The sequence below is a fragment of the Serinus canaria genome, chromosome 10 (genome assembly GCF_022539315.1).
Source record: "Serinus canaria isolate serCan28SL12 chromosome 10, serCan2020, whole genome shotgun sequence".
Taxonomy (NCBI): Eukaryota; Metazoa; Chordata; class Aves; order Passeriformes; family Fringillidae; genus Serinus; species Serinus canaria.
Genome location: NC_066324.1, coordinates 15,522,902 through 15,548,508, shown reverse-complemented (window position 1 = coordinate 15,548,508; position 25,607 = coordinate 15,522,902). Strand labels below are relative to the sequence as shown.

The 25,607-nt window shown below is 40.0% G+C and overlaps 1 protein-coding gene across 6 annotated transcripts in view; it reads left to right on the top strand.

Moving 5' to 3' along the window:
- The window catches only part of OTUD7A (OTU deubiquitinase 7A), a 106,730-nt gene that overhangs the window by 16,398 nt on the left and 64,725 nt on the right, over positions 1-25,607 (top strand). For all 6 annotated transcript variants that reach the window (XM_050978622.1, XM_050978621.1, XM_050978623.1 and 3 more), the window contains exons 2-4: positions 18,898-18,973; positions 23,622-23,740; positions 24,299-24,400. The gene's annotated coding sequence lies outside the window, so the exon portion shown is untranslated. The remainder of the gene's footprint in view (positions 1-18,897; positions 18,974-23,621; positions 23,741-24,298; positions 24,401-25,607) is intronic.

The window sequence follows — 25,607 nt, the reverse complement described above, 5'->3', positions numbered from 1 at the left end:
ATGTTGCAGTTCCTTTTATTGAAAGCAAATTTTGAAGCAGATATGGAATGCAGAGAGTTATTTCGCTTATAATTAGAAATTTACAACTGTCTGCTTTAGGTGAAGCTTAACTTGGAGCTCTTCATGTAGCCGTGCTGTGTGTTCTATCATAAAATGAATTAAAAGATTGTCCAAAGAAAGGCTGCTTATTATGGGTTTTGTAGAGTTGACTTAAGTGTTCCCATCATTGCCTGGATTGTAAAGTAAAAGTTACAATATATAGCAAATCTTTAGGATTCCATAATTAAGAAAACACTTCAATTAAAAAAAAAAAATACTGCATCTGTATAGAGGAGAGACGGACAGAGGTGTTTGTGTTTTAGAAGGGAAAATAGTCTTTGATATCCTCAGCACAATTGCATGTTCAGCCTGTTACTGCAGTTCAGCTTTGGAAGTCAGGTCCAGCACATTCTGTGCTGGGAGTATTAAAATCAGATCAGTGCAGCTCTACATGAACCAGTAGTCTCCAACTATATAGAAAATGTGGCCCAAAGTCCATCAGGCAGATTTCTGAGTTGGGTGTACATCAGACACATGTTGGAGTTCCAGACTATGTTAGGGATGTGATCTATTTATAGTGTTCCAGTATTCTGCAAAACCAGTATTGGAAGTGACACTGAATTCCTTTAATCAGTCTCTTTTATTCTCAGCAGCTCAGTGGAATTAAGCTTTGGGCCAGACAGTGACAGCTAGAAGCCATTTATGTGAGCTCTGCAGAAAGCAGCCATCATGAAGGGTTCTTTATTTTTTATGTGTGATTTGGGAAGAGACTAGTGTTGTTTTCCAGTGGTGTGGAGAAACTAATATACATTTGGTGAACCATTTTTGTTTCATGTTTCAATGCTATACAAGTGCAAATGTCAGCAAAATCTCTCATCCCCCACCTTTCCAAAGCCATAAACAACCTCAGCAGTGCCAGTTCTCTGAGATTTGTTACTAATGCAATCTTTTTTTTTTGCTTTTTAAATTACACATATCAACAGCTGTACAATAATTCTGCATAGTCATTGAGGCACAAAATGCAAAGATAAAGTCTGTGACATTCATGAGCCCTCTCCTGAACAAGGCCCCAGAAGAAAGCAGCAGTCTTGTGTCAGAAGAGTGAAAGGGTAAGGAAGCATAGCCAGGGTATCACTTGGGGCCTGCAGGCATGTGCTGATGAACACAGTCACTACACATTTCCCAGATTAAGAGGAGTCAGACTGTAAAGAATATGCTCACAGTTCATCAGGGGTAAAAGCTTGCTTTTTCCCTTAAGTCACTTGTATCATTTTCATTTCTTCCAAATTATGAGAAGCAGTAGAATTGTTACAAGTTCCAGCATGCTGTCTTTCACACAATTTTTTATCATCGTTCTGATGAATATTTTTTTTGGCAGCAATATTTCACTTTTCTACATTTTAGAAATTCCAAAGTAGCTTGACTTGCATGATTGGATTCAGCTTTATCTGAGGAATATTTTCTTCTGTCTAATCAGAAATGCTATTAATGGTCTACAGCTATTAGATGGCAGATGTAATATCCAGTTTGGGTCGTGTTCTAGATAACAGAATAAATAGATTATGTAGAAAATTGTTTAGGACAAGATTAATGCTGCGTGTTTCATAGATGTTCCAGGTTTGGGTGGATACATGAAGACACAGTTTGAATAGTTTATATTTTTCATTAGGCTGGATTATACAATCCAAAAGAATTTCAAATACTGAGAACAAAAGGCTTTCTAATTCAGTTGGTGTGTTTTTCCTTTAGAAAGAGCTGAATTTGATGAGATGACTTTCTGAAAGGCAATCAGATTTGGTATAGGAGATCCCATGGATTGGAGAATGAAATGTGATAGTTAAGGCTAAGTGAGAATTGAATTCAAGATATCCAAGGGAAAAATCTGTAAGTCAAAGCAGCTACAGAATGCAAGCCCTAGTACTGTAGCTTTCTGAAAGGATGCTGTACAAAAATAGTTGTAAAATGTATTTGTAGCAGCGGGAAACAAACATTTCAAATAAGCAAGTATAAATTTCTGACTGAATACTTTACCATCCCCTTTTCTCTGGATTTCAAAACCTTCCATAGGTTTTGAAAATAAATTCTGGTTTGGTGTGTCATCCAGTTAAATTTAAACTTAATTTTATTATTCAAACAAGAATCATTTTGTAATGCAACAGCTTAGACTGGGAGTTTGAGACGGAATTCACTGAATTTTCCATCTAGTGTACTACAGCAATCTGTGAAACTGGGTGGTTAAAGATGCTGTACAAATTCAATAATTAAATGATAACAGGCTTATTTTTCTAAAAAGCTTGCTCATCTGTCAGAAATCATTATTTTCTTTTTCTTGGTACACATACACATTTGCCTACGGCGTGTGGGGGTGGTTTTGCTGTGGGTGTCTGAGAATGTGCTTTTGATTGATGAGCTAAGCTGTTTCTTCAGGTACTGAAGCAAATAACTTTGGATGCAGCACTCCCGAAAGTGCTGCTCCCAAAGAGAGAGGCGGGGAGAGGAGCTGCTCCCACAGTGCTCCTGCTCCTGACACAGGCTTGGCTTTGCTCTGGGAGCTGCCTTGGGGAAAATAGCTGCAGCTTTCCAGTGCTGCACTCAGGACTGTCCCTTTCCAAATGCTGAGCCACGGCTGTGGGCAGTGAAAGATTGGCAGAAGGAATAATTCTGAGCTTTGGGGACTCCAAAATGGGATCTTGTAGTAGGAAAGGGAATTGAGCAACTTAGTACCTAATAAAATACATTGCTGCAGTAGCTTTGATTTAGTAGCTGTTGTGTTTCAGGAAGTTTTTTTTATTTGTTTTCTCTCTAGGAATTGGATGGAGGATTTCCTATAAATAAAAATGCTATTTCTATTGACTTTCATAAATTGACATAATCTTCCCTTTGCTGTTCTTTTGTTTCCTGTGTCTCAGAAGGATTTTCTCAATAATTTGGTTGATGGAACAAAGGCCAACAAGCTTTTGTGACTGTACATTGGTAACTTGGTTCACGAGCTTATCTTCAAGTAATATTTTTACCTCTGGCAATATAGTCCCTGATTCTGTATGTGTTACTGATCCACCAAGGCAGCAACTTTATTTCTATTTTACTGTCATTTTAGAAGGTGTTTTCTTGTCTTCAAGCTTGAAACATATTTTGGCAGCTAATGTCACTCTAAATGAGAAAACAGGAGAAATTGGAACATGGCAAAGAGCATAGCTGTAGCACGCTGTGTTGATTTTTGGAATATCAGAAGTCCAAGCAGCTTTTGACATGTTTTCTTCTTGAAGGTGGGGGGAAGAACGCTTCTGGTAAGGACCTGGTATTTGAGTAGCCAGAAGACTCCTTGTTAATCCCTTTCCTGCCATCCAGTGTCTACAGGCTGGGGAGGGGGACACGATTTGGTGCAAATTTTAGCAGAGCTGGTTTTCCTTGCATCAGTATATTCCTATTTGTGGAATACTTGTCACATGGCCCTATTACAATTTAAAGGAAAATAATTTAAATAATCCCTCCTGTGAGCTATGATAATTAAATTAATTTTGCACTAAAATATAAGTTTCCCTGCAGGCTAAGGAACAGTTGACTTCACAGCTTTAGCAGTGGACAAGAGTGCCTGGAAGAGAGGCAGCTGAATCTACCAGATACAGTACAGTGTGCTAAATATTTTGCTAGACACTGGAAAACTCCTGTTAAACTTTCCTAAGTTTACTAGAAGGGTTCCTATTTGCAAAAAATCTCATCATTTCTACAGTGTCTGTGGCATGACTTAAAGCTGCAGTTATTTTGCCCCATCAGTCATTGAGTAAAAAGACCTCTGCAAAAGAAGCATAAGCTGCTGTGCCTTTTATTTTGTCAATACCTGTGTGTGTTAGGGGGTTTTGGGGTGGTTTTTGCTTTTTTTGCCTTTTTTTTTTTTTTTTTTTTTTTCAGAGAGGCTGATGCTTTGAAGAATAGCTGGACTGGCTGTGGTAGAGACTCACTACTGGGTGTATATACAGTGTCAGTGTCTTCAGTGAGCAAAATCCTCCTTCTGTTCTTGTCATTTGTTAATATTTGAAAGGCAAATAACTTGGAGAGCCTGGGGTCTCACTCACCTCCTCTGGGTGCCAAAACCTTTCTCTGCAGGATCAGTATGGCACCGCTCGTGCAGGTGTCCAAAGAGCTTTGCTTCTGACATGGGAGTATCTCATCTACTGAGTCCTCCAGTTCTTCAGAGGAGTGGCCAGGAAATAAATAGATTTTTGTGAAGGGAATCAGTGTTTCTCTTCCTCTTTGCAGTAGATGGTAGACAAAATATGTAGGCTGATTTTGTGAGATGGGAAGATGAGTGTCTGCTGAGGTAGAGCTCTGCTAACAAATAGAACATAGCAGGGGTTTTTGTTGCCATTTTGACTTCAGAGAGGGAAAACCAGACGAGGATCCATTTCACTCCTTGCTGGGTGCCAGTGAACATATGATTCCTTTTTGGACTTGAAACCCACTAATTGTACCCCTGTGTTTGGTTATCTGCTTCTATCAATAGTTCCTATATAGATATAAAATTGTACATAAGACAAAATTTCTAGGGGCTTGGTAGAATCCTTTTTGAGATACAGATTTTTCATGAAGTTTTGTTGGGTTCTATTTCAGTAACACAAAAAAATTGCAAATTTTCAGAACGTACTTGATAATGAAAATTCACCTTACATTTCCAGCAGTTTGACTGAAAACTGCATTGCCTGGTGTCCACACAGCACAGTAAAAACTGTTCTGAAAGTCTGCATTTATTTATTTGTACAATAAGCAAACAATACAAAAATCCATACTGCAAGTGCTGCCTTAGCAGATGACTGTACTTGAAAATCCAATTACTAAGAAATTAGGAAGAGATAAAATTTATCTAGATCAGTGTCTTATGTTTACTTATTACAATGCAACCTTGTGATAAAGTAATTTATTGGGTCTCAATTTCAAGGTTATAACTTGAGCATTTCCAACATATCTGAAAAGAGTGACCACAGAAGATTTTTCAAAGTAGAGCAATGTTTTTTAAAGATTACCTGGCTTTGTTCAGCAGTTCCTCTTCCATATCAGTAATGTGGTTTTTTTTCTGTTTTGCAGATACTCTTTGAAAGTTTTGCCTGGTACTGATTTAAATAGGAGGGCCCTTCACAAACTTGTAGAGGTTGTTTTTATCAAGGTTTCTGTGAGGTCAGAGATCTGTGAAGGCTCACAGCCCACCCACACAAGTGTGAAGGGCAACACTCTGCAGTTGAGAGAGCTCTGTGTTTATAACTGGGATGTTTTCTAGGCAGCCCTTTCTGAATGGAAGGGAAATTTCTCTTCTTATGAGATGTTCTAACTACTTCCAGAAAAAGAAATTGTCTTAAGCTAAAAACCTATTGCTATGCCTGACAGTCCACAGGCTCAAACAGGCCAGGTGAATGTGTAACTCCATGTAATGGTGTGCCAAGTGCCAGGGAACACCGGGGAATGGAAAAGGAGTGGCAGTGACTGTCAGGTGGGACTACCAGGGTCCCTGTCCTGACTGCCCTGTACTGTCATGTAGAATCCTGCTGGCTGCTTGCAGCACCAACGTGGGACTTTATTGAGCTGTAAAAGTGTCTTTTTACAGCCTAAGGGTAAATCTCATCTCATTTATTTTTTTGAAAGTGGGTTTCCAGTACTGTAGGAGCACTGATCTGCCTATATGTGAGATGAGAGCTGAAATTTCTGCAGTCTCTTCTTACAAGGCAAGCTTTGCAAAAATAAAAATTAACTATTTACTTTATGGGGGGAAAAAAGGGTAAGAGGAGATGTTGCCTAAAATTACCAGAACAGAGAAGAATTCCTACTAATGATAATAGGAATATCTTTTTAAGCATAGACGTGGTATAGTGAGCTCCATGACTTAGAAAATGGGGCTGGATAAAGCAGAATGGAAGCAGATGAGCAGATTTTCAGTGGCAAGTTTAATTAACCATCTGGAATCTGAGGGGTTTTCCACCAGCTGAAGTCTTTTAATCAGTGCTGGTTGTCTTCCTAAAATCAGTGTTGTAGCTTAAATGAATAGAATCATGGAAGTATTAATGTTGGAGAAGACCTCCAAGTTAATCAAGTCCAACCTGTGACCAAACACCACCATGCTCACTAATTGTACTGTGACGTGCCACATTACTCATTTGCTGAGCTCTTGCAGGGATGGTGACTCCACCACTCCTCTGGGGAGCCTCTTCCAATGCTTAACCACTCTGTCAGTGAAGAAATTCAGTCTTCCTCACATCCAGCCTGAACCTCCCCTGGCACAGCTTGAAGCCATTTCCCCTTACCCTGTTGTTATTTAAGAGGCTGACTTGCTCCAGCATCTCATTGTCCTTCCTGTGACACTCCCACTCAGCTTGGTGTCCCCTGCAGCTGGACTGGCCCCAAAGCTGAGCTCTGGGGGACACCTCTAGTGACTGAGCAACTGGATTTCACTCCATTCCAATGGAAGTCACGGGCTTCATGCAAAGATGACACAATTAATTTTTTGGCTTGCCTTATGCAATAGCTGGGCAGTCAGAGACCCTGAATTACACTACTGTCCTCTAAATTACTACTTTGACTTCAATTCCATTCTTAAATTTATTAGGATAAAATGCTGATTTTTAAAATTATATATTTGGAACAAATTTTAATTGGTCAAAACTCTAGTTTTAAAAAGGTCTTTTATTTTTTCCCCTTTGTTCATTACAGAACTCTGATTAACCTTTTATTAATAATTTTCCTTAAAAAGTTATATCTTTATATCTCTAGCAAATGACAGAATCGACTCAGTTTTGAGAAAAATGCAGTGAAAGGGGAGGAAAAACCCTAGTAAACACCTTTGTTACATCTTTTTAGGTGTCCAGGGTGCTGGATATCTAAACAATAAACAAATCAGTTTACTTTTGATATGAGTCCAGCTGTAACTTTAATTGTTCTGGTTTATGCTTGGTGGAATTTCAATTCATAACAATTCAGTGTTAGTTCAGGTTTTAAAAAGCAGTGCTTGAACCAAGTTTTCAGAGTGTGTTGACTGCAGTTCCCTGCTTATGATTTTTTGAATTACAGATCTTGACAAGTGAAAGAACAGTTTTGCTGTTTTCTAGAAACTTAGTATTCCTGTGGTCATTGCACTTAATGGAAGAATTAAGGCAAAAGCTTTCTCAGTGCCCACGTCATTCTGTGTGCCTGACTGGATGAGTAAGGAAATTTGTGGATGTTCTTTTCAGAGGAAGTGTCTTATGGCATGAGTTTGTTCATGCTGTAAATCACAAGCTAGTGCCCTTCAAGGCAGCCCATGGGCATAAAAGCCTGTGACCACTGCGAGCCTCTTGCAGGACAATGTGCAGCCTTCTGGTGTGTGCAGCTCTGTGATTGTTGACCCCTTTTCTTTTCCTCTTCATCTTTGCACAGCACTGAATGAATGTTTCTCCACTTGCACGTTTCACCTTCCTTTTTCAATGTGCCCAATTATGGCTGCGATTGAAGAAAACCAAGGAGGAAGAAAAATTCCTTCCCCTTCTGTGTATGAAAAATTAATTTATGAAAGTATATGGGAATATGCTAATCCATGCTTCTTTTATTTATGCATGCTTGTAAATATACTTGCCTTTTCTGAGAGCTCATTCTTGACATAAACCTGGATGCAATGGAAAACTGTCCAAGTTCCCTGTCATGCAGCTGATCTGTGTCCATTACGTATTTTGTACCTTGCTGCCATCTGTCCACTGGCACACTGCATGGACAGAATAATAGGGGAAAATTCCAGTTCACTGTGAGCAGCACACAGCAGATACTGGTGGGTTTCTGATCCATGGAACAGCATCAAGTGCTCCTTAAGTTAAAGACTTCCTAAAAATCTTTTGACCTTTTCTTCATATGATATTGTATTAGTTTTGAAATATGTTGCAGTAACTAAACATTGTTTTAAACTGAATTTAAGAAATCTAGACTGAAATTTTGAGAAAATAATGTTAAATGTAGCAAACGTATTACTTTATATATATATATAGAGAGAGAGAGAGAGAGAGAGAGAGTGTGTGTATCTACATTATGCTATCTGGTTTTCTACACTAGTTCAAGGGTTCAGCAGTGATCATTGCTGAAAAGCTCACTCCAGCAGGGCTCTTCCATAGGAACCCTTATGTGCTGATAATCAGCCAGCTGAATTGCACATTATCTGCAATTGTCAGGAACCTGCTCTACGTGACCTGTCCAAGTCAGGCAGCACTGCAGCAATTTTGGATGGGAGTGCTTACAGCCCTCAGCTGAGTCTGACAAGTGCCTGCAAGGTCAAGGGAAGCCTTGCTCAGGTAGATTTTGAGTCTGCAAGCTGTTCCATTTGGCTCTAATTGTCTGTGCATTTGGAATATGCATGTCCATGGGGGACAGGGTTACCAATGGAGTAAATCCTGGCCCTCTCCAAGTACAAATTTCTGTGTTATTACTCTTTGCTTTCTTCATTCTTTCAGGGACAAATGTCTTCATTAAGCTCCCAGACAGTTTTTTGCTATTTTGTTTGGAAATAATTTGCAAACCTTTGCTAGGAAAGCAAACTGAGACTGGAAATGTAGATGAAACCATGAGGGTGCAGGTACTGGGGTGAGTTGTAAAAGCTCTGCTTAGACAGCTCCTCTGGTGGAAGTCCATAAGAATTTACACAAATTCAGCAAAAATCCTATTTCAGGTTATAGTTTAAAAGTTATTTTCTTGGTCCTCTGGAGGCATTAAAATGTTTTGGGGAAGAACTGGTTACAGTATAGCTGAGCTTTTCCCAAGATGTCACTTTAAGGTTTGTTCCTTAGATGACATCCCTCTGTTCAGGTCACAACACAGCGAGTCAGTGGTTCAGTGTCCTTGGCTAATATTGTTTATAATGTTTGTTTTGCCCCTCTAAGCAGGTTATAGAATTGAAATTATCATTTCTTCTTGATGTCTCAGATGGAACATGCAGTTATAGAAGCAGAATTTTGTTTTTACTGTGGCATTGACAGTACTCATAAAAGTCTGTGGTACACAGATGTACACCCTTAAGCTGATCCCTTATAACAAATCCCTTGTGAAAGAAGATGGTAGGGTTTTTTCCCTTCTCCCACAAGAATTGCCTTCCTGTGGTTGGGAAATGTTTTTATGAACATTTATATGTGGCTGGGATAATCTGAATAGGGAGCTCACTCTGTCTTGGAATATTGATCAATATCTGCTTCAGCAATAAAATAACATTTAGCTAGAGTGAGAATTTCCAAAGGGTCTGGAGAATATTGACAGCCTCGCATTATTTAATTTTGAGGATGAAGCTAGAGAGAAAAATTTGTTTTATTTTCTTCGCTTGGTAAGCACACACAAAAGTTTCTAAATTTTAGGGAAATTAAAACCAGTAAATTAGCAATTGAATATAGTGAATTTTTTTGTCTGTGTTCTGAAGATTTTGATATCCCTAAAATGATAATTCTTCCCTCCTGAAGGCAGGGTCAGAATGAGCAGTTCTTAGGAAGTTCAGCCTCTTACAAAGGAGGGTGTTCTGTCCTGCTCCAGTGATTTCTCTGTGGGTTTCTGTGTCTGGAACTTGTGTGAGGCTGGTTCTTGTCTGGGTGCTTTGGGAGGCCTTTGGAGGATTGCCTGGGAATTCCTGTAGTGACTCTAATCAAGCCATGGGACATTCAGCTGGAGTCAGTTGCTCTGGAGATGCAGAGAAATCCTGGATGTGTGTTCAGCTCAGATGTACCACGAGTGTGCAGGAGGAGAGATTTGCACATGGCAGAGGAATCCAGCTTGCCTAAGACAGGGAACTTGGCATCCCTTCTGACCCAAATACTCGGTTTGTTTTCTGACAGAAAATCATAAATGGCAATGTAAGACATAATGAAAGCTTTCTTCCCATATTCAATTTCCAATGCATCAGCTTCTGGAGAGCCTAAGTAGAGATAAAGGGGGTGGGAAGGGGAGCACACTGCAGTAGGCAGGAGATGGACCAAGCCAGTCTTTACCCTGTTACATGAGTGATTGCAGAGCTCTGATTTAGGGATGGAAACATGTGCATGTTAATCTAGAAACCGTTTTTGTCTGGAAAAACCTCCACAGATTCTTGACAAGCACAGTGCAAATCATGAGGACAATTTGGGATTCCTGTTCTGGGTTTTTTTTTTTTCTGAAATACTTGGTCTGCCCTGAGCATCAGGAAAATCTGGCTGCCCTATTCCAAGTGTATCTCAGCTGGGTCTTTGGGACTTCTGTAAATGTTACTGCAGTGATAATCTACAGTGTGTCCTCATGTCTGCTCCAGTGTTAATTAGTTTATTGTTTTATGTAGTGTGTTAAAAGCTTTTCTGTTCCATTTGAAGTTTGAACTGTAATTTAATCCTTAGGATGCCCCACATGTAAGGCAGAGTTACAGAGCAGGAGGTTAGGATGTGGTATCCCTTTCCTGCTGTGGTGCTGCCTTGGCATACTATCTGATATCTTTGGTAGATGAGTGTCTGAAAAAAGAGTGAAAGATGACAAAGAGATTTTGTTTTCTCATCTTCTGTATTAGGCATCTCACTCTCCTCCTATGGTGGGTTTTTCTGTTTCAGTTTGTGTCTCAGCAGGAAATATTCCAATTAATTTACGTCACAGATGTACCTTGTTGAAGATCACAGCTCATTTTGCCAGACACTGCTACAGTTTTCTTATGTGGAATTTTTTTTTTTTAAAACAGCAATGCCCTCTCTTTTTGCAATTTAGTATAATAATGGTGGAACTCTGTAGCACTTTAAACTCTTTATGGTCAGTTGCACTGTTTTGTCTCCAGCCTACTGCTCAATTCCCTTCCAGCTGTAAAACCCCATTGTATTTTCTGACTGCTCAAACTGGGGCTGGTTTTCTCCTGTGCTGCCCAATGTCCTTCCAGTCAGTGACACAGCTGCTCAGCTGGAGATTCAGGCAGGCACAGTTCTGTTCATGACTTGAAGAGGTTTTTACTTCTGCAGGATGACAATCTTTCTATTGAATGTTGGCCTGTTGGCTGGATGCATTTCTGTTTTATTCATATGTAAAGATGCTCTGCCAGTATCACTGTGGAACATCTCGATTTTTTTCTGGATGAATGGCATATTTTGCTGAGGTTTAAAAATGATATTTAAGTTGCTGTATATGTGATTCTTCCTTAGCCAGCTGACAACAAAGTTTAGTTTTTAACTAAGAAAAATATTATTTTTCTTTCAATGAAAGGTAGTGTTGATGACCCTTTGCCAGGTCAACCTTGGAAATGTTTTATCCTTGTGCAGTATTCAGTCACTTGTCAGGGTAAAGATAGTTTTTTCTTTAATAGACTACAGTAATATCTAGATTATGTGTAGGGGGATAGATATAAGGAAATAAAGATAGTGCAGAAAGTAATCTTACCCCTAAGGAGTTGCAGCTGGGCCAATTATCACAGATTGGGAACAGGCCTGACTTTAACAGGCCACAGCTGTAACCAGTGAGAAGAAGAGTGCTACACAAGAGTGGGTTGGCTGGTTGAGATGGGAACTGGAGTCAGCTGGCTGCTTTGTGAAGGAGAGAGAGTCAGTGCTCTGAGGAGCTGCCCACGAGAAACACCAAGAAGGTTTGAAACTTTTGTGATAAGGAGACAGCAGTGTGGAACCCCTGAAGATGACAACATTATGAGGCAATAGTGGTTCCATATTGCACTATCTGTTCTAAACCCATAATTGATCATTCTCCAGCTGTCTTGCTCACAATATGCATTTGAGACAAAATACAATCTAACAAACAAGTGCAAAAAGAGCTTAAATACTTTCCTTTAGAGGTAACAATAGCCATCATACTCAGTTTAGTTTCTGATGGATTTCTGCTGTTGGCCAAGCTGTCATGTGTAAATGTTGAGCTTCCTTAAATTACATGTTACTTACATCTTGGCACTGTGTTTGAATCACTTTGATCTGTGGTTCTACCGAGGATTTTGTTCTCTACTTTGACCTTTGTCCTGCACTTCAGAGCTCTTTACTTTGTCTAACACTGCAGCAAGTGAGTTATTGGGAAATGTTGCCATGAGTTTTTTGACAGACTTGATGTGTGTAGTCTCAGGTGCTTCCAAAGTGCTTCTGCAGAGGGCTGGTTCCCCTGGTAGTAATTACACACCCTTTGGATGCAACTGGCAAAGGAGCAAAGCCCAGTGGGATGGAGTTCAAGACACCTGGCAGTGTCACCTTTCTCCCAGTGCCAAGGGGACATGTGACAGGTTCACCTGCCCCCCTGCCAGGAGTGGGGGGAGCTGTGGCAGGTACAGACTCTGCCTTTTGTCATTTCCACCTCTGTCACAGTGTGTGTGTCCTCTCTGGGAAAATCCCTCTGAAGAGTTTCTCGAGATACTGCCGGTTAAATAAAGGCACAGAGTCAATCCTTCTGCAAGGCTTGGGAAGTGAAATGGAACATAATCACCTTACAATCATTTTAGGGATTATTGTACTTCTTTCTCATTGCATTTCGTTATGTACTGCTTCATGCATGGGATATGACACTCCTATTTGTATTCTGTTGTAATTTACCTTCTTTCTGCTAGAGGGGGAAGAATACATGGATGATAAGATTAGGGAGATAATATGAAATATCCTCCAGAAAATTTCATACTGGTTTCTGCCATACATGGTGCCTTAACACACAAAATAATTAAAAACAAACAAAAAAAGAGACATGCAGGCTAATGAACCAAGAATGGAGTACTACTTAGGATATTTTTTTAAATTAATGCCTCTTAATTTTTGATAGAAATTATTAAAGCAAGAGCCATTTGTTATAAACCAATTTCCATTTCTCACTGTGAAAAACGTGGAATGTCTTTCTCTTTCTTCTGCTCAAACATCTGGGGCTCCATGGAAGCAGCCTGTGGAGAAATGAAATGAAATGTTACATTTCTGTGTTGTCAGATGTCTGTCAGCTGTTAGTAAGAAGAATATTAAATAAATCCTTTAGGCTCTAACTGCATGTCTTACCATTGGGTTAGGGATAAATGTGTATCAAGTTCTCTGTTTTAAATTGACAGCTTCTCCCAAGTGGGGAAAAAATTTGGTGGTAGTGCTGTTAGTGAAGAGATGTATATTATCTAGAGATAAAAGTAGGTCTATTTCTATCTGTATAAATATATCCATAATACACAGGCATATAGACAACACAGATGCAGTATAGATGTAATCTAGCTATATGTTGCATATGGATTCTATAAATATGTCGTGTCTATATACATTTTAATGTGTGCATAGCATTTGCTTTCTGTCCATAAAAAGTCCCTTTTATTTTTTATATTTATGATGCCTTTATTCCAATGCATTTGACTTCTACTTTTTAAAATATATGCTCATTTCTTTGCATGTTACTTGGTAAGCTGCTCAAAAGTTATAGCAGATGTGGGGGCATTATTCTCCTTTTTATTAATGGGTAGGACAGTTGGGAAATAAAAATCAGTTCTAGGGATTGAAGTAGGCAGGTCATCTACAGAGAATCATGTTTTTCTTATTGTCTACATTTCTAAAGGAAAATATGGAAATCATTTCTCTGCCTTCAGCTGAAGGGGATAACATAAGAAATCTGTGATAATCTTATGTACACAACTCTCTAACATGACATTTAATTTTTTCAGTCTGTGGCAAGGCTATGTTTCTTGCAGTTTGCATTGGGTGCTCCATAATGTTGTCTTCCTTAAACCTTGAAAAAGACCTAATTTGGTGAAAAAGTAAAAAACCAAAAATAATTATTTTCTATTTATTAGTTTCTCCTAGTAGTTTAAAAGATGGAAGAAGTGGAAATTGGAGGAATTGGTTGGTTTGATGGTGGATATTTTTTCATCCTTTCCCATGAGTTTTGATACCATCTACTGTGCAGATACATGTTTGTGTGCTATACAGCAGAGCAGATCCAAGAAAATTCTTGGTAGGAAAATTTACAAAATGTACTGTGTGCTTGCTGGTAGGCTTTAGTAACAGATTACATTTGTCACTAAGCTTTACAGTACTTTCCATGTGAAAATATATTTTCTTTAATGTATTCTGGCCTAGATGTTGTGTCTCAGATGAGAGAATTAATTAGATGGGGAATTCCAGGGCTGGATTATGTCAACGGCAAGTAAATCGACTTCTCTTCAGTTGATGTTAAATTCTTTTCAAGATTAGTAAAATTAGTCTGATTTTACAGGTGAAGAAACTGATTTGCAAAAGCAGAGTAGCTCTCCTGGGTTTGTAGGAGCCTTGAGAAGCCCCTCTGGGTCTGTGTGAAGGAGGGTGCTGCTGGAACTGCAGCCTGGCTGTCTGGGGGTGCCAGCTGAACATCTCCTTTGCCATGGGCTGGACAGAGCCAGGACCTCTGCAGGTCAGCTCTGTGTGTGGCACTGTCTGCTGCATTTAACAGCATCCATGGCCCCTTTACAGTGTTTAGATGTGCCTGAGATTTTTCTCTTTCCTCTCTTTCCACTTTCTCAAGACAAGTTTTGATGTTGTCCTCGACAGCTGGTAACATTGAGGGAAAGAGTGAGGAGAGGGATTCGAGGCAAGTGTTGTTTTGTGTCCCATTGAAATGCAAGTGGCTCTTAATGTGTCAGGATGTACAAGCAGGAGGAAAAGAGTAGAGAGATGTGTGAGCAGAGGTGAAGAACTGTCACTGCTCTCCACTACTGAATAGGCAGAGTAGGCTGATGTCATTGCCACCGTAGGAACAAAAAAACCCCAGAGAGATGCTGGGCTTGATTACATCAGTTCATAAAATGGGCTTTGCTTTCCTCTTTGCACTACCAGCTTTGATGCAAACGCTGAGGTAATGCAAGAACTCTTAGTAGGAGTGCAAAACAACCATGTTGTAATTTTTTTAGCTTCAGAGAGGATTCTTTGTTATTGAAGGAATGGTGATTGTGCCACTCATTTTAGTAAGTACCTTTTATAACAGATGACATTCAGCTGGACTGGCAGAGACACATTTTCATCCTTTGATGCCATTTCTAAGAGTCCCTGGTTGAAATGGAAAATTTTGCTTCTTCATCTTCTTTTACACATACACAGGAACTTGAATAGAGAAGAATGGAAGTTCTGCATTATTTTAATGCATTAAAATATGCAAATATACTTCCTTTTTTGTTGTTGTTGAACTTCCTGCTTATTCTGCCAATAAATATGAGAATTTGAACGGGTCCTGCTAAGAATGCTTCTTGAAGCAGGGTTCCCAGCTTGCTGCAGAGGGGGACTTGGGCTCAGTTAGAACACCTAGACTGGCCAATATTGAAACAGCTGCCTTGGCAACTTGTTTCAGGAACAAGGTTAAATAAGGCTCTGCGCCCTTACTGAGCTATTTGCAAAATGAGAGCTTAAATGTGTTTTGATCTAAGTTATTGATGCACAGACACAGAGATATTGTAATGAACTTTTTTTGGGGTTTAGTACACGTGTAGTTGTGTTGCAGAACTCTGCTGTCTTTGTTAAATGGTAGCTCTCAGTGTAAAATTGGTTATCCTGTACATCACATCTCAATTTCATACTTTATACCAGCATGGTTTGGGAAATGTTTAGTGTGGTTTTCCCAGGGACTGAGAAGACATGTACTGGGGAATGCCCTTAACGAAAGGGAACCATTAAGGGTGTTGTGAAAATTATATTCATTTAGCACGTGAGAAATAACAGTAACTATTTTATTTAGCATAATAAAAAATGTGGAGTAGAGGAGGGTAAATTTTGGAGCAAAACTCAGCATTGTGAAGGAGTAAGTGCATCCTGGGTCATTTTGCCAATGAAACTCTAGAACCATGTAGACATAAAACATCAGCTTGAAACACTTAATCTAAAATGTTGGGCATTTCTCCTTTAAAGCTCTGTCTTGCCTACTTTTGAAAAAGCAGAGTTAGGCAGTTTAAAATTTTGCTTCCTATGATATGCAAATGTAAGGACTTTCTGTTAATATCATACTAAAATCATCAGACAATTCTGTTGTTTACAAGAGTAAACAATTTTGTGATGTATTTCCCTCTCATTTTAAGAAAAAAACACATTTGCCCATAAAATTTACAGTTTTCCAAAGAACATAGGAAAATTATATTAAAAAAAAATAAAAGGGAGGAGGGGTGAGAAGCAAGCATTCAAATTTCCATGGAAGCTCTGTGTTTATGTAAAGTACAGCAGCTGCACTGCAAATTCCCCTCTCTGGATGACCTCAGTTCTGAACAAGACAGACTGTTCTGGGTGCAGGTGTGATTACTGAATTATTTGTTCTGTTTTAGTGTCAGTCAGTTACAGAGAAGTATTATGGGTAAAATTTGTATCCACTGAATAAAGTGAATTGGTAGATTTGGTATTCCACGGTTCACTATGTGCCTTCCTGCTGTTGCAGAAATAGTTTATTTTATTCTCTTGAATTGCATTAGTTAAATAGGACAGACAAGAGGAAGGGACTCCAGCAACAACCTCTGAGTACATCAGGCAGGCAGACAGGCAGGATTGCACTGAAGATACTGCTGGACACAAAAGACAGTTTTGACAGCTGAATTAGGATATTTTTTTAAGAGGTTTGTATATGTTGTTGGAATTGAGAATTTTAATTTTCTTCTCCATGCTTCCTGAGAAATAGAGCTGTGAGAAATGCTCACTCCTAACACATGCATCCAGTCAGCCTTGGTTTGAATGGGATTGTTTTGTGAACAGCCAGGTTTTCCAACCTGCCTTAGATCACACTGGTCTTTGCCAGGTGCCTGTACTTATTTATGTTCTGTGTGCCTTTTGTCTCTTACTGGTTTATGCAGTTTTGTAGGAAAATCCTTTTCTTTCATCAGTGTTTGGTGCAGACTGCCAGAGAGCAGGACTAATGTACTGAAACGTGGCTGCTTTTCTCACACTTGTCTCCAGCCAGGCAGGTGCAGCCAGACTCCCACCTGGGTTCCTGAACACCTGATGTGCAGCATGTCAGCTTTTCAGGGTCTTGGAAGAACCAGCACAGATCTAGAACCCACAAAAGTGAATCCTTGTAGAAAGATAAGTGTAGTTTCCTCTAAATAATTAGCAAATCCAGGCTCTGCTTTGACAGCCATGTAAGAAAACTATTCACTGTAAGATGTGTGACTTCAGCACCCAAGGCACACTTGCACTTGTGGGAGGTTCTCCCTTTTATTGCTGAAAGGGCAGTAAAAGGACATGGCATTTCAGGTGGGTGGTAGTCCTGTAAGGGTTAAGGAGTGATGGCAATGGTGTCTTTATGCATCCACTATTCTGATCCTTCTCTCTTCAAACACGGTCCTGACAGGACTGGCTTCATGTGAGGCACAGAGCATTAGAACAGAAATGTGTGTGAGAATTTGGAAACTTTTTTTTAAAAGGAAAGGGGATTAAGATTCCTATGCAAAAAACAATGTACTCATAAACACTTCTGTGTTGTATTTAATTAGCTGCATTATGCTGTGTGCTTTAAGTAAAAAGCAGACTGCAAATGGAAGGATGTTTGCTGAGACTGATTGTAAATACTGATCTTGTTTCTGATCCAGTGCAGTTTCTTTAAATGATCTGACTCTAACTGAAGACATATAGGGAGACAGATCAGATACCTCTGAGGATTAACAAGGGGTTTGGGTGAGTAGTGAATGATAAACAGGTCAAAGGAATGTGTCATCAGTGCAGTCACACTACAGCATGAATCTCCTGAGCATGACAGTTGCCTATTTTTCTTTTAAACCATCTAAAGCAGATCTTCCTCATGAAACTGGTAATGCATTCATGGTAGGACTTGGAAACACATCAAGGTTCCTAATGGTGGGAAGTGGAAGTAGTGGAAGAGGGGTTTGGCAGGGTCAAGGACAGCTGGAGCACCACCCACTGCTGCTGGTGTTGGGGGCAGTGAGACACTGGTGGTAAACAGCTGGGGTTTCTCTGAGTCATTCCTTCTCCCTTCCCACCTCATGGCTCTGTCTACCTGCGTGGGTGGCCAGGTGCGTTTCTAGGCAAGGAAGTCATTAAAATTGATGTCACATCTCACAGTCATGTTAGGGGGAGAGGGGTCATGATTGCATCTTTCTTACCTGTTTTGGAGCCTTTGTGCACTCACAAAGTGAGTGATGTATGTGACCATCAGTATGACAGCTGATGGTCACATACATCACTCCAACACAGAATTGCCAGTTATTGTCCCTCACGAGGACACCATAGCTTGTATCTTTAGTCTCACCTGTCTGTGACATGCCAGGCACTAGGCTGCACATCCCTAGTAAGGTGTAGGAGGGGTCTTTTTCAGAAACAGAGCTGTGGCTATCTTTGTGTTATTGTATTCATCTGCTTTCTGGGGGGTGGATGGTGCGTTTAGGTCGATAGCTGTTGATCTGACCAAGGGTATAAAGGTCAGGGCTGGTACAATTGGGGACACCTTAACTTCAGCAGGTAGCATGGCTTGTGCTTGGATCAGTTCTGCTTCCTGCTGAGAAAAACTGGTGCAATAATAAAGTGCAAGGCTGGGTGTCTTGGAGCTTGATGAAGGTCACGAGTCAGAGTTCATGGTGTGCTCACTGTCCTGCACTAACAACTTGTGTCTCTTAACACCAGGGCTGGACATTTTGCTTCAGGAAAGGAGCCTCCATGTAGAGGAGGCCCTTAGGGCAAGGTTGCTACCTCAGCATGAGGCTGCAGTAACCTGGAATAGTATTTTGTGTATGTGTTCTTTTGTTAGATGGTGTAAGGTAGAGCAGAGAGTCACCCTGCTTCTTTTAACCATCAAATCTGACGCCCTGAGCTCAGGGAGGCTAGCTGGAAGAAGATATTGAAACCCACCAGTAAGTGAGGTAGCATCATGTAGCATTCAAGCAGGTTTTATATAACTTGAGATAAATAAGAGTTCTTTCTTTATGATCATTGAACTTGTTTGCATGTTTCTTATTTGTTGTTTCAGATAAGACAGCGAAGTCTTTAACTGCTCCAGAAGAAGAGGGTCTGGAAAGAAAATGTCTCTGGCAAAAAAGTATCAGGTAACACTGGTAGTGGGAAAATTGTTATTTTTAAAAATATTTATCTGAACGAGTCTTGATGAACTGAGTTACACCTGAATTTGAAGGTTCAGATGAAGAAAATCTTGAGCTCTTGGTCACTGAAACCAGAAAAGTGCCTGCTTTTCATTTTAATGTAAAGTGCTGCTGCTTTTGGTATGCAAATAGTGCACTATACTCTGTAACCTCAGTGTTCTAGAGAGCAAAAGGAAGGGCAGAGAAAAATGTGTGTGGTGCAGGAATTCAAATGATATGGAGACAGGGTTCCTACTCCCTTTTACAATACACTCCTAAATCCCAGTAAAGGACAAAGAGATCCAATCAGCTTGGACTCTGAGGGCAAGGATTGCCCTGTGTTGTAAGGGGCATTTGATAATTCCTGGGTGCCATGAGTAAAAAAGGTAACTGAGATGACTGAGTGTTAAAGGAGCTGGAGCAAGCAGTAATAGAACTGAGTGGGCTGTAGCCAAGTGACAGCTCATCATATAATCATCATGTTTTCCACTTAGAGCATCTCTGAAAAACAAGAAAGATGGTTTAATTCTTTTTGCTTTTCTCTAAAAAGAGATTTTTGAATAATTGTTTTTTGGAAAACCTGCCCTGACTTCTGGGCTATAGGTACCTATTTTGAGTGCTAGAAGAGTTATTGCCTGTGGTTCAAAATATATTCTCACACTCAGACACCCCTCATTAGATCATAGGAGAATTTCCCTTAGTCATTTTTCTTTTTCCTTAATTGCCTTCTCTTGCACAGAGGTCAGGCTGGCTCTGCTGGCATTTTGTGGTGTAGAAGCAATCACTGAGGAAAGCAGGGATTTGTGCATGTTTTGGTGTCTTTGCACTGTTCTTCCTCCTGCCCACGTCTCACCCCTGAGGAGCTGCCAGAACAATCCCAGATGGGCACAGATGGACCACCTGAGTGGCTTTGAGGGGAGCTCCCTGCCCTCCCCATGGCTCAGTGGTACCATGGTGGGGAGCCAGGCCGCTGTCCCCCCTTCTTCTCCCTCAGTCCTCAATTTCAAGGAGCTGATTGAGGAGAAACAATGGTTCTGTGGTTATATAAAGCAGTAGCAGGTTCCCAGTTTTTATAGGAAGCTCTCACTAACCTCCAAGTCAGTCTATTTTTTTTGGCATTATCAGGAGAATGGCAACTGGAAAATGGCTCTATTAGGTGAAATAGGATTTAAAGGAAAATGGGTCTCATGAGGTGAAGCTAAAATCAAGAGGAGATTGCACTCTATGCTGAGAGTCTTTAAGACTCCTCCGTGTGTACTGTGTGGTCTAGTTTTGGGTTGGGAGCTTGTCAGGTTTTGTATCCAGAGGTGGCTTTGCAGTTAATAAAATATGATTCTTTTTAAAGTGAAATTGCATTTGTTATTGGTAAAGGTGGAGCTATCCCTATGAAGTTGATGAAGTGTTGTAAAAATGTCTTGAAGGGTGAAGGCTGTGCTTTCCTGTGAAGTCATCAGACTGGGTGGTTGGTGCAGAATGTGAGAGAGGAACTTCAATTGTTTGCTTTTGTATTCTTTCAGAAGGGGTAGCTCTGTTAGAGCAGTGCACTCCACTGGATTGCTAAAGTTTGTGCACCTCTCATTAGGTTTTCCTACTGCAGCCCACCACTGAAGTGTCTCTATGCCTGTAACTTGCTTTGCTGTTGGCTTTCAGTTACTGTTGGGGGTGTTGCATGTGAATAAGATTCAGAAATTTAGGGCAGATAACTTAACTAGAAATCATCAAAAATTAGGAATATACATGCCAAAAGTCAATAATGTTCTGCCACCTAGGAAATGAATGAATGAAGGACATGCATTCTGATTTAACTGAGAATTCTGAGCTTTCAATGGCTAGGGGAAAAAAAGAGCTACTTATTCAATAGTGTTTTTAAAAGATGAATATGTTTAATAAAGCGTGTAGGTGTTCACAGTATTGGGGAGGCAAAAACAAGCTTTATGATCTTGTATTTATTCCTCAGTCCTGTTTACAGACTGCTCAGACAATCAGCAGAGCAGGTGTCACCAGGTGGCCCAAAGCCAGTGGTGCAGAGAAGGAAGGAATCCACCTGTTCTGGCCTTCTGGGATTTAGCATCACCTCTGAGTCAGTGCAGACTGCTTTTGTTGGGGAAGTGCTCTAAGGCAGATAGGTGGAAACTGGGGATAACATCCATGGTTGGTTCAATTCAGATTGTACCTATCTTATTTCAGAAGATGAATGTAGAATGTAGATAATTGATCAACTTGAGAGCTGAGATTTGGTATCTTTCTAGCATGGGCCTGGAAAAGTGCCTTTGCTTTTTGTGATAAAGAACTATGTGTAAGGTCTTGATTAAAAAGAGAGTTTTCCCTTGTGAAAAGGTGTCTCTAGCTTTTGACCAGTCAGACATTTGCTGTGTTTTCTGTGACTTCATGCTGTTACTACAGATGCTGACACATAACCAGACGTCTGCCTCCAAGTGACACGTGCTCTGGGAGCTAAAGGGACTGTACAGAAAGCTTCCCAATGTCTTGGTGATACTGCTGCTGTCACCAAGCCCTTCATGAGTCATCAGAGATTGTCACATTTTGGTTTTGCCATAAACAAGACCCAGGCTGAATTTTCAAAGTATTAATAACCTTTATAGGAACTTTACTGTAAATGTTTCATGTTCTTTCCAGAAAAAATTTCTTGTGGTTGTTTCAGTTTGACTCTAGTGCCATTTGTTTTTCTTTCATTATGGATGAATCATCAAACAGCTGAATGTAGAATTGAATTTGACTGAGGTCAAACTCATTGCTTGTATTGGCAATTACAGTTTCATTTCAATCTATAGCTCATGCTTATAAGAAGCTTTTGCTCTGAAAGACACATTTTGTATCTCCAGGCCCATTATTTTTGCTGTCATAGGAATTAAACCAAATTAGGATGACAGCAATATTCTTTCTCTCATTTTCCTAACCTCTTTTATTACCCAGTGGATGCATGCAAACATCCAGGGATGGTGTTAACAGGAGGCAGAGAAACCACAAGGGCTTTCTCTGCAGCATGTATTAATTTTTTTCCTTCAGGTTTTTGCTATCTAAAGAGATATTTGTTCTGGCTATCTTTTAACTTTTGCTGTTTTTATTGGGAGAGACCAAGGGGCACTTTGATGGCCAGTGGCACTCTGAGAAGTCCTTCCCTGTGTGCTGCTCTGAGTGTTGTGAGTGTGCAGCAGCTGGGCAGGGTGAGAGGGCACCAGGACAGCACAGGAGCATTACTGATGCACCACTTGCTCTCAGTGATTTGTGGGTGTGGCTGTAATGTATGTGTGAAGGAAATGCTGCTGCTGCAAAGGAGCCAGATGAACTCACAGATCTTGAGCACAATTTTTCATTTATAATTGTGTGTACTTGTACAATCTGCACGTAACAATGAAAATACTGAAGTGAAACTGAGGTGAAGTTCAGGTAATGTTTCAGTTTAGAAGTTTGAAATAAAGACTTTGGCAAGAGTGAAAAAAGTATCTGGATTTTAAATCTCTTTAAAATGTCTAAATTTGGCATTTGGGATTGTTTCCTATGATGCAGAGTATTAAAGATGTGTTATCTTTAGTAAGAAATGTCAGCAAAGTCTTGCATGTGAAATTCAGTAGAAATTTGTTAAAATGTACATGTAAATTCCCAACAACATGGAGTTGTATCTTCATTTTCTAAATCTTCAATATGTTGGTTTTGTGACCACCACCACTACTTGGAAATACTCTGTGTATGAATATGGAGACTATGTAGTTCTTTCTGGTCAGGTTACCATGGTTGTTCTCCTTTTTCTGTGCAATTCCATAGGAGAGTGAACTTGATGCTCTAGGTGGCTGACATGAGTTTACCAGGTGTGAATTCACAATTGATATTGTTAGTATTTAAAAATTGTAAGAATGAAAGCCCCAAAAACTTTGAATTATGTTTTAAGACTTTGATGAATGATGCACAGACTAATAGAGACGCAATCAGTGTCAAACAAAAAAATGTTATTTGGTGACAGCATTGCTAAATAGGCTGTAAAAGAAGAGCATGTGCAGGTCATTTTTGCTCTCTTAGCAGGTGAAGCAGATCAAAGCTATATAAACTACAATTTATCCAGTCAGGATGTAAAACATTTGAGATAAAGCTCATTAAACCACTCAGGGTCTGTGCTTCATGGTTAATTTAATTAATTTTGAGGATTCTTTTAGATCAGTCTGCAGTGCTTGTTGGGTTTGGGGTTACTGCTTTTTTTTAAATCATATTACTCTTTTTTGAGCAAAATGAGTAGTTTTCAATCTGCAGGTAAACTTTTCATAAGTATAAATGGACTAAATCTGTTGGATCTACTGGAGTATTTTACTCAGTTCTGCCACAGACAGAACTGGTCAAATTGGTAGAAAACCAGCCCTCACAACTGATTTTGAGGTGTTTCCTCTGTTTCTCTAAGACAAACAAGAAGGGGGCTGGATTCCTAAGAAGCTGCCATCTGCTGTAGATGGTATAGAATTATTTTTTTTCCATAATAATGCTACAAAAAATTATTCCAGGGTCAGAGTGTGTAGTGGGTATGACAAATGGATGCAGAACAGTAAATTATTGTCACTTTTGAAATAAAACAGTAAAACTTGTTCTGCTCTTCTCTCCATCCTCACAGGCACATGATACTGCAGAGATTCCAAATCAGAAGTAAATCAGCCAGACAGTTGCCTCCTGCCTTCCTAAACAGGCAAACATATTAGCAACAGAAGAAAGGGGCCTACCTACCTCATTCCTGTGAGTAGCTATAAACATCCCCTCCACCTCTCAAATCAGCATCTGCCAGGTGGTTGTTTTGGAAAGCTGAGCATAAGGATGTGGGGAAGAAAACAAAAATTTTAATTTGTTTTCTTGTTGACAACAATTAAGTGTAGCCAACCAAAAACCCAACTAAAATTATTACCAGGCTACCAGCATGCCTATTGCCTGTGGCTGCACAGAGCTGATGGATGATGCATTGTTACTCATTAAATGAACCTTTATCTGTGCTCCCTAAAGCCTGCATGCTGCATGAGTTCCTAAAACCATCCATATCATTGCCATGTTAAACTGCTGCTGCAGTTGATGTGTCACTGCAGGAGCTGTTTGGGGCTCAGTTCTTTGCTCTTGTATTTCTTAGCAGTCCATTCTGTAATTATGTGGTGTAACCCATTGTGAGGCTTGAGCAGAAGATCCCCAGAGTGGCCCCCTTGGTCAGGGCAGTGAGCAGAGCAGTGTTTGCTGAAGAGCTGCTGAGTGTCTGATGTTCATGCTCTGAACTGCCTTTTCCTTGCTGACTCCTCTGTCCTTTCACAGGGAGAAGGTGGGTTTGCTGCTGTGGATGCCTGCCTCGTTTCCTTCACCAAAATGAGTTAGAGCAGGAGAGAAGGGAGACTTTTGCAAGCAGAGCCTATCATGGTGAGTCAGATTTTGTCCCTGCTTCTGCTGTAGAGCTGTCCCTACATTGCTTAAACCAAACTGTTTACACGGAATTCTCTCTTCCCTGGAAGTATGTTACACATAACACATCTTTGGCAGCAGTGCTGGATTGAGAGGTTCTTCCCTACTGCTTTTGCCTCCCCTGCCCCATGAGGTCCACAAAAATGCTTGGGGGGACCTTCAGCAATTTCAAGCAGCAAATTGAATGGAGCTGAAAACAATTACTGTCTGCTATGTACGCATGAAAAGTATGAGAAACTGTGGTCTGTAGCTTTGATTTGGAACCACAGCATCTGTCTTGAACATTATCCTAAAATTAAGTACATGTGAACTGTAGTTTTAATTTTGAGTTGGTAAATACCCTCTAAAATGCCTCACAGAGATTAATTCTGCATGACTACAGATTAAGTTCTATCATTGTTCACTTGAGCTCCAGGAGTGCAGTCCCAGTCCATAGCACTGCAGCGTGGACATTGTATCTGCCCTGGTATCTTCATTTATGGATTTGTTTCTTAATTTTGAAGCTTAACCTTAGGTTTGAAATTCACTGCAAAGAACGTTCTCAACAGCAATAGGGAGTAATGAACCGTATTTTTTAATAGAAGCACTGCCCTTCTCCCTCCTTCTCATGGTGATAATGCTGTCTCATGTCTTGCCTTCTTTATTGCCTTCATTTCTACAGGTTTTCCCAGCCTCCCACTTTGGTGTTATCTCAGTTTTCACATCATCTCAGTACCTTGTATGGATGTGTTAGGTCAAGCTTCTGGACAGAGGTTCCCACATACTGCACTCAGACAGGCCTAAGCACTTGTGTGTCTACAAATGTGACAGTTTTGAGTTAATTCAGGATTAATTTAAACAAAACCAAATGCAATATCTTCTGGAAAATGTTTACTTTCAAGCAAACCTTCATACCAAATATGTGTAAACAGACTGGATCATGCGTGGATAAGCAAAAAAGCAGAGTTAGAGTTCACAAATCTTTCTTTCCTACTTTCAAGCATTAATTTGTCCAGTTCCTGTGTTGTTTTGGGGGCACATTTTTTTCTTATTGTTTTTACCTGTTTTGGTTTTGGATTATTTTTTTGTGGGTTTGGTTTTTTGGTTTGGTTTTTTTGGGTTTTTCTTGTTGGCTCTTTTTTGTCTCTGACTGCTAGAGGTCTCTGCCATAGTTTCCATGTCTGTC